The following is an 8111-nucleotide window of genomic DNA, read 5'->3' on the forward strand; positions in this document are numbered from 1 at the left end:
CCAAACTAAATGCTGCAGAGCTTGTGTGCATGTTTGAGAAACATTTTCCTACTACCATGCTAACCATTCAGGTGCATCTTCTTGTTCCCATAGTTGATGAGGTGGAAAGAGCTGGCACAGTTCATTCCAGATGGATGTTCTTCTTAGAACATTTCATGAAAACGCTTAAGGGATATGTGCGTCAAAAGGCACGTCTGGAGGGTAGCATGGCAGAAGGTTGGTTGGTATCAGAGTCCCTAGTGTACATTGGAGAGTGGCTAGACGGATTTGATAAAGCTCGGGACACGCTATGGCGAACCATAGATGATGAGCGCATATCTGGGATTGTCATGTGCAATCTCGGTGTTGAGAAGAAGATGACGGAAGATCTAGAGGCTAAAATCAACCGATTTTGCATGCTTCACAATCCAGTGATGCAAAAGTGGATTTCACAATATGAGGATGCAAAGCAAGAGCGACAAAGGGCACGAATCGAGTGGAGACGGGGAAGACGACCACCGATGCACTATCCGACGGTTCTGGAGAGCCTACCAACATTCATGAGCTTAAGATGGTCGCACAACCAATTGAAAAGCGCACAACAATGCGGTGACGAAGTGACTGAGGAAGAGTGGGAGTACTCTCGGGGTTGTGCGACCAAGGTAAGTTTACAATGTACGACTAGCTAGTGACTTTATTTCTAAACGTTTGAACGGCCACTCATAATCTTTGTTCGTTGTAGTATAAGTCATACACAGCAGCATGGTGTAAAGGTGGACATTTTAAGGTGGAACGGATCGACAAAAAGCGTTTTACTCAAGATTGTGGAATCATGGCAAAATTTGAATAGTCTAGTCGACGACGTTCCTCTGATGCAGATCTTGTGGTGGCGGAACTCACTTACTTCGGCACGCTACAAGAGATTTTGAGGATCGATTACAGAGGATTTTTTGTCGGCTTGTTCGACGTGCAATGGTTCAAGATAATCATGGAGGGTCGCAACGCTACTGTGCGTAGAGGAGAGTCTGGTTTTCTTGAGGTGGATTCTACTAAGAAATGGAATGACCTAAGAGACACTTTCGTACTACCCGAGCATTGTGAACAAGTAAGTATGTAAATAGTTAACATCCCCCTTTTACAAGTTATGTGCTTGAAAGCTTTCATGTAAGTTATGTGGCTCTGGTAGGTAATATTTCATCCTACAAAGTCTACATCAAGTTGGTGGTATGTCATAGAGGTAGCCCCTCGTAGTGCAAGGACGTATGAAGGCTACCATGTGCCAATCACAACGGCATCAATGGAGGAGATCAAAGAAGATGCTCAATCACAAGCCGCTGCGGTGGTGCCAGACGAGCATCAAGATGCTACTACTCTATATGGGGTGCATGCAGAGGAGCTACAAAATGAAACAGAGGATATGTGTTTAAACGGAGAGATCTATATAGATATAGGAAGTTATGCTGAGTTATGCGAGGATGAGAGAGAGATCTCTTAAAGCCACAAATATTATATTTGAACAATTTTGCTCTGTGTTGTAAAAGCTCTGGCTCTCTAAGTACCTTCCATGGTGTATAACGCTCTTTTCTACTCGCGCTCACATCTTTTGATTGAAAATTCTGAGTTTTCGACTTCCCTCTTCTATCACTCAATTCATTGCGTCATTGTATTTATATGCGTCATTACGTCATTTTATTTAATGGTTTTTGCGTCATTGTCTACTCTATTCATTCCATATTAAGTTTAAATATTCGTGTGTTTAATGCAGGTATGGATGATGAGGAGTTTCTTTCTTCTTTGTCACCGCAGCAGAGACAGTGGTACGTGGAGCGTCATCGCTCTGGCGCATCATCCTGCGTTCCTACTCCATCCACATCTCCCTCTCTCTCGGAGCATTCGGCGCGCTCCGAAGCTTCGGCGTCGACGAGACGAGCTTCACACTCGTCTAGACACCGGCGCTCTAGTGGTGGCGGTGGCGGTTGTTGTGGGGATTCCGCCGCCGATGCCTCCACACCGCCTCGTGTTCGACGAGGCTCTTTACCCTCCCCTTCTTTGCCCGCCCCCACACCAGCCACAACATCGCCATCTACGCTAGGTTTTGTGCGGCTGACTGTTCCTAGCAGCTACACACCTCTACCTACTCCGCCAGAAGCCACCCCACTCGACACTCCTCGCTTCGGGGTCCAGACGTCGGTGGAGACACCTGACGTCCGTACCCCCATCGACACGCCGCTAGAGACCCCTGCCGGGACACCCAGGTTCACGCGTCACCGGCCAGAGGGCTTTCCTTACTTCGTCGACTTCAGCGGCGGCATCATCATGGATGATGACGGCAAGAAGGTGATCTCGCGCATGCGTGGTCTTTGCTCTCAGCTGTTTAGACACTACATACTAAACAAATGGAGTGAATTACCAAGTGATTTAAAAAATAGAGTCATCAGCATACTTCATGATGAGTTTCCCATTCCAACACGGGATCAGCGCTTCAATGAAGACCTGATGAAGATTCGAATGCGCGAATACTGCAAACACAAGCGTTCCGAAGTGCAAAAATCAATCAAGCATGGGTGGAACAGGCCAGATTGGCTAGCCAAAGAAGATTGGAAGAATGCGAAGAAAGTAGCGCGCGAGAATCCCGACAAGTGGAAGCAACAAAAGGATGCAGCTAGAGCGCAAGTAGAGGCAGGTAGCTCGCACCACTTGGGGAGCGGTGGATGGGAATCATTTGAGGCCGATTTTGTAAGTGTTTTTGCATTGCTCTTTATGTTCGATAGTTTAGGGTTTATGAGTTTTTTAATTCTAACATAATGAAATCTTTGTATGTTTTGACAGTGGTCGATGACAGGACGTGATTCCACACCGTACGAGTGCAAGTACGCAGGCCGGAAGGGCTTAAACGCCCTGATGGACATTCTCAGTTCTCGCGGCGGCATGGTTAGTATTAGGGTTTACTCTTTTCTATTTTTTGTATTGTTTTATACATGTCGTTATATGTTTGTACTTACTGAAAGCTGTCTTATTGTCTTTTTTTGCAGAATCCGACATATACGCCGCTTGGACACAATGAGACATCTGACTAGACGACGTCAGTTTAGTCGTAGCTAGATAGCATTAGTTTAGGCTTTCTCATAGCTTATCTATCATGAGACGGATTTTATACGTCTTTTTGAACCATTTATATTATTACATTTGTCACCGCAGTTCATTTTGCCAATCAATTCTTTATGCCTATGATGTTGTACAATTTTCATTATTACATTTGCCAATCAATTCATTTTGCCTATGATGTGTACAATTGTCAATTTTACGCTTGTCAATTTTGCAAACAATGCGTCTTGTGGGTGACTATTTTGGGTCTATTATCTACCCTTGCACTTTTTTTGAAAAGTGAATCAAGTACAATATGGTTGATGGGTGGCAGGGCATTCAATGCCCTGTCACCAAAAAAAAATTCTCTCGGGCGTCGCTATAAGCGTCGCTATTTATGGCTTTGTAGCGTCGCTATGAGCGTCGCTATAGACTTCTGTTTAAACTTTGCTATAACCGTCGCTATAGGCGTCGCTATAAGCGTCGCTATATAGCGATGCTCATAGCGACGCCTATAGCGACGCATATAGCAACGCTCTCGTAGCGATGCTATTAGCGACGGTTTTAGCGACGCCGGGGGTTATAAAAACCCAGTGTATTTCCGTCGCTAACAGCGTCACAAGAGCACACAACCTCTTGTAGTGCATCAAATGGCACAAGCTAAAAAGGGCAGAGATAATTGCTAGATTCAAATTCAAATAGTCCATTACCTAGATGTTGTGGTGGTCCTTACATGGAAGCAACAACTTAAATTCATTGATTTGTTTGAAATCCTAGTACAGTAACTTTAATCAATGTGAAAAAAATACAACATGTTTGCGATGGAAGAACATATATTAGAGGGTGTGTAAGCCCAAAACCTAGCGAACCTTCAAAATTCCTGAAACAACCAATAGAACACCCTTCCATGCTTTGATAGATTAGGGAGGGATTGATGAAGAAAAGATCAATCATGGAAGAATGAGTGCATAATCTCATCCCAAAATTGTGCCCAACATAACTTTCCACATTTTTGCTCATCAAAGTGTACTGTTTTTCCAATTCGATGCTATAACTACACATTATTGAACAATTAAAGCTAAAACATTTGGAGGCCCTTAAGATATATTGTTATAAAGACTCATGGGTTGCTTTACATCAAATTTATCTTGCTAGTGCTGATGACAAGCTGCTTAATCCCAGCCCATAAACATGAAACCTTATGTATATTAGAGCAAAAATACAACCTGGATGTCACCAATTGCTCTTGCTAAATAGTCCATACATGCCTCTCTCTCTCTCTCTCTCTCTCTCTCTCTCTCTCTCTCTCTCTCTCTCTCGCACACACACACACACAATCTTTTGGGTGTATCTTTCGTTCATTTTATAAAGTGGATATTCATTCAAGAGTGGAAATGATAAGAGACCTAGCATGCAAAGCAGAGAGAAAATTTATTGATTTTAGCCTCCATGAAATTCTAAAGAATAAGTTTGGAGTACAAAATCTCCTTCTAAAAAAGGGAAGGATTCATCATGGACCATAAAGAAAGCTACAAAATCCAAGAGCTCAAAGTCATGGGGGTTTTGTGGGGGATTTTCTAAAGATTAACGTATAGTACCATGTAAATGTACAAGAGATGATGAGGTCATAAAATGGTGGGAAGTTTCTCTTTTTCTCTTTGATAATGGTTCCACCCACAATTTCATCTCTATGGAGCTAGCTGAAAAGCTAGGAGTGCTACCAAAATTTATGAGTGTGATGAACATCCCAACACCTTCCACTTGTAATATTCACACTCTAGAAACGAAATAATTATTCCCTAAGCAAGAAGAACCCATATTGCATCATATTGAGGGTCCAAATTCCGTGATAAGGTAGGTAGAGGACAACCACGACCAAAAGCACACTATTATATGTACATGACACCATCCATTTCCATCATCCAAAGCCATGTTGGTAAGTCCTTTAGAAAACATTATTAATTTTTTCATGGAAAGAAAAAGGCCTGCTAACTCTATCATTCACAACAATAGGATGCAAGCAACTTCCTAGATGATAACAATGAGACTAGATCAAGCTGTAACAAAATTGCTAGCTTGAGGTAAGTTTATTGCGAGAGTTGGACTGTAGAGTAGTGCAACTGTAGAGTGGTAATGTTACAATAGACAATATAGTAGGATCTAGTCTTGGTGATGAATACACAAATCATGGCTCTTTAAACAATATTGGGAGTGTTTTTTTTATACGTTTCCACATCCCAATGTGACTTCCTTGAGTACATCAATAGTGGGTAAGCAAATCCGAATGAGGTAGAAAGTCAAACACACTCATTGCTTCTAATATACTACCATGTTTTCTATACATGTCCATGGCGTTGCTCCCATAATTCAACTCCATGTCTAAATTGACATTGATGACAAGATCGATCATGAACGATCCTTACTTGGGCAACTGTGAAAGCAACTCTACAAGGATTTCCGTCCCAAGGCAAGCAATTCGAGAAGGGGAAGGAATTGTTATGAGTGATAAAAAGTCTTTTCTATACACAAAATCTTTAATTGAATATTCTTGTATGCTTGCGGTTGCAAACTCCTCTCATCTATCAAAATTTCTCTCCTTCTTACCTTTTTAGATGAGGCATGTAGGCGCCTGTTTTTCCCCTTACAAAGCTTGAAATTCTTAAAATAAAGCCTTCTCCAATAAAGATTGTGAGGCTCTTGCGAGGTACCATTGGCAAGCATGAATAACAAGAGAAGAGGAACAAAAAGACTTATAGGTTATGATGAGACAATGGATGTGCTAGGATTAGATTGGCAAGAGTATAGATTCAAGAAGCAAGAATCATAGAGAAGATCACTTGAGGAAAGAGACTGAGAAATATAGAGCTTCCAATCGAGAAATAACATAGAAATTTGGAATGATGGTGGAAGGACGGGATAACATTATAAAGGAAGAAGTCTATTGCCTTCAAAATAAGCTGAAGAAGTTTGAGAGGCATATACTCCTATGTCACAGCTAGAGGCTCCGTGCGTTCCTGGCTACTCTACAAACTTCTCGACAACGTCTTAAGCTTTTAAGGTTGACGTTCCTACTAGCTGGTGGGATATGTGGTGACAAGGCTGCCAAGAAAATGGTCGTAATGCCTCGAGTGGTGGTAAGAGGAGTAAACTAACTTATACGCACATTCGAGAAACTTTGTTAAGTTGCAAAGGGTTGTTGTTGAACTAACACACGAGGAGCTTTCCTCATTCGGTGGGCCAATCATGAGCGTTGACTAGTTCAAATGGAACTTTGGTTAACGTGAATTTTTTTTGAAAAGGATAAGGCTGTCGCAATTGGTGCGGCCCAAGAAGTGTAGGTAAGCTAGGCATCGAGAAAATCCCCGGTCGCAAACCCTTGTCACGGATTTTGAATATTGTTGGGCAACAAAGAGCGATGCTCCTTTGTTTAGAACTTGGAAATCAATCTAAGTTTGCTGGTGGTCTTCGAGTTATTGGCTCAGAAACGTGGCTTACTTATAAATATAAAGTATGTGAAAAATTGGAGGCGCTAGTTGGAAGAGCGCTCCAAAGTTCGGGATGATTGGGTGGAGGCTTGCAACTCCCTTTAAATTAAACCCTGCATGTGAAAAATATGCATAAGAACAAAACCCTACATGTGAAATATACCTTCCTTGATGAGAAAAAAATAAATGCCTAATATAAAGGCACTCCAATCGTGTATAGCCGGAGCCGTGTGAATCGCATGGCAATCAGGAATCGATTCCAGGGGCCAGGGCCATCCTGCTTTATGACATAATAGTAAGCCATCCTGCGCATCCTGCTTTATGACATAATAGTAAGCCATCCTGCGCATCCTGCTTTATGACATAATAGTAAGCCATGCGCAATATTCTTATTCCCGCACGCGGTAGCATCGAGCCCTGCAGGCCTTATAATACAGCTACTAGCTGTGCATGCGACGTTGTTGCGGTGACCGGAGCGGGCATCGATTCGCTTACATATTATTAATATTCCTACTCTAATGCGTCGAGTACGACCTGCACTAGCTGCTGCTGCTGCTGAGGGCCGCGGCGCCAGCTCGCTATAAATAAGAGGCCCAGCCACCTCCTTCATCATCACCTGCCTCTCCTTCTCCTTTGTTTTTGCGCTAAGCATCAAGATGGCGCAGCGGCTGGAGTACATCGAGGATCAGCTGGCGGAGCTAGAGGAGCTGTCACTCGAGAGGAGTGCCGCATCCCATCAAGAGTACGACATACACGGAAAAGTCTTCTACAACTCCACCACCAAGACGGAGACCTTCGACATCCTGGTGCCGGAGGTGGGTCGCCACTTCGTGGGCACCGTCACCAACGTGTCAACTTCCGGCCAAGCGCCTGAGACCGACATCCACGGCAACATCCAGGTGAAAGGCAGCATTGAGCCTGGGCCCCAGGCATTCAAGTGCCGCGGCACCTCCACCGAACTCTCCATCACCTTCTACACTGCCGCAGGCGTGCCCAACAAGTGGCTTATCGCCAGCCCTGTGCCCGGCTTCACCGACGGGGTGCGCTACCAGGGCATTGGTACCTGGGCCTAATTATAATTAGATGTATCCATCAAAGTACAATGCTGCTACTGCCACTAGTTTTTATGCAGAGCAACAGCTTTGCCGCCCTTATAACTACTGTGGAGCAGCTTGACGTTGTGCTACTCTGAGCGCATCCGCCGCCTACCTGCGGTCGTTTCTAAATAAAATAAGGTTCTTGGCGTGAAAGAAAACCAAAGCTCTCTCTCTCTCACACAGACGCGCACACACAGAGGCTATGTGTTTTATGTCTCGTTTTTTTTATTACAAAGTGGACATTCAGTCTAGAGAGTGGAATCTTTAAAAGATCATTGCAATCTTCATTCCTCTAAATAAGTATCCATGGTAGTCTAAGGAATACTCTCTCTCTCTCTCTCTCTCTCTCTCTCTCTCTTTCTCACTCACTCTTACTCATTGCATTGCCTACCACTGTCTTTATCTCTTGAGTAACAGCCTTGAGATCAAGACTCGTCAGATAGATCAAGTTGATCTCTTGGGATTG

At 43.5% G+C, this 8111-nt stretch overlaps 1 pseudogene; it reads left to right on the forward strand.

The window, feature by feature from the left end:
• Positions 1-6924: 6924 nt before the first annotated feature.
• LOC147457154 (uncharacterized) lies at positions 6925-7812 on the forward strand (annotated as a pseudogene).
• The last annotated feature ends 299 nt before the right edge of the window (positions 7813-8111 follow it).

This window comes from Adiantum capillus-veneris, chromosome 5, assembly GCF_014529385.1.
Source record: "Adiantum capillus-veneris isolate H3 chromosome 5, ASM1452938v2, whole genome shotgun sequence".
NCBI classification, from domain to species: domain Eukaryota; kingdom Viridiplantae; phylum Streptophyta; class Polypodiopsida; order Polypodiales; family Pteridaceae; genus Adiantum; species Adiantum capillus-veneris.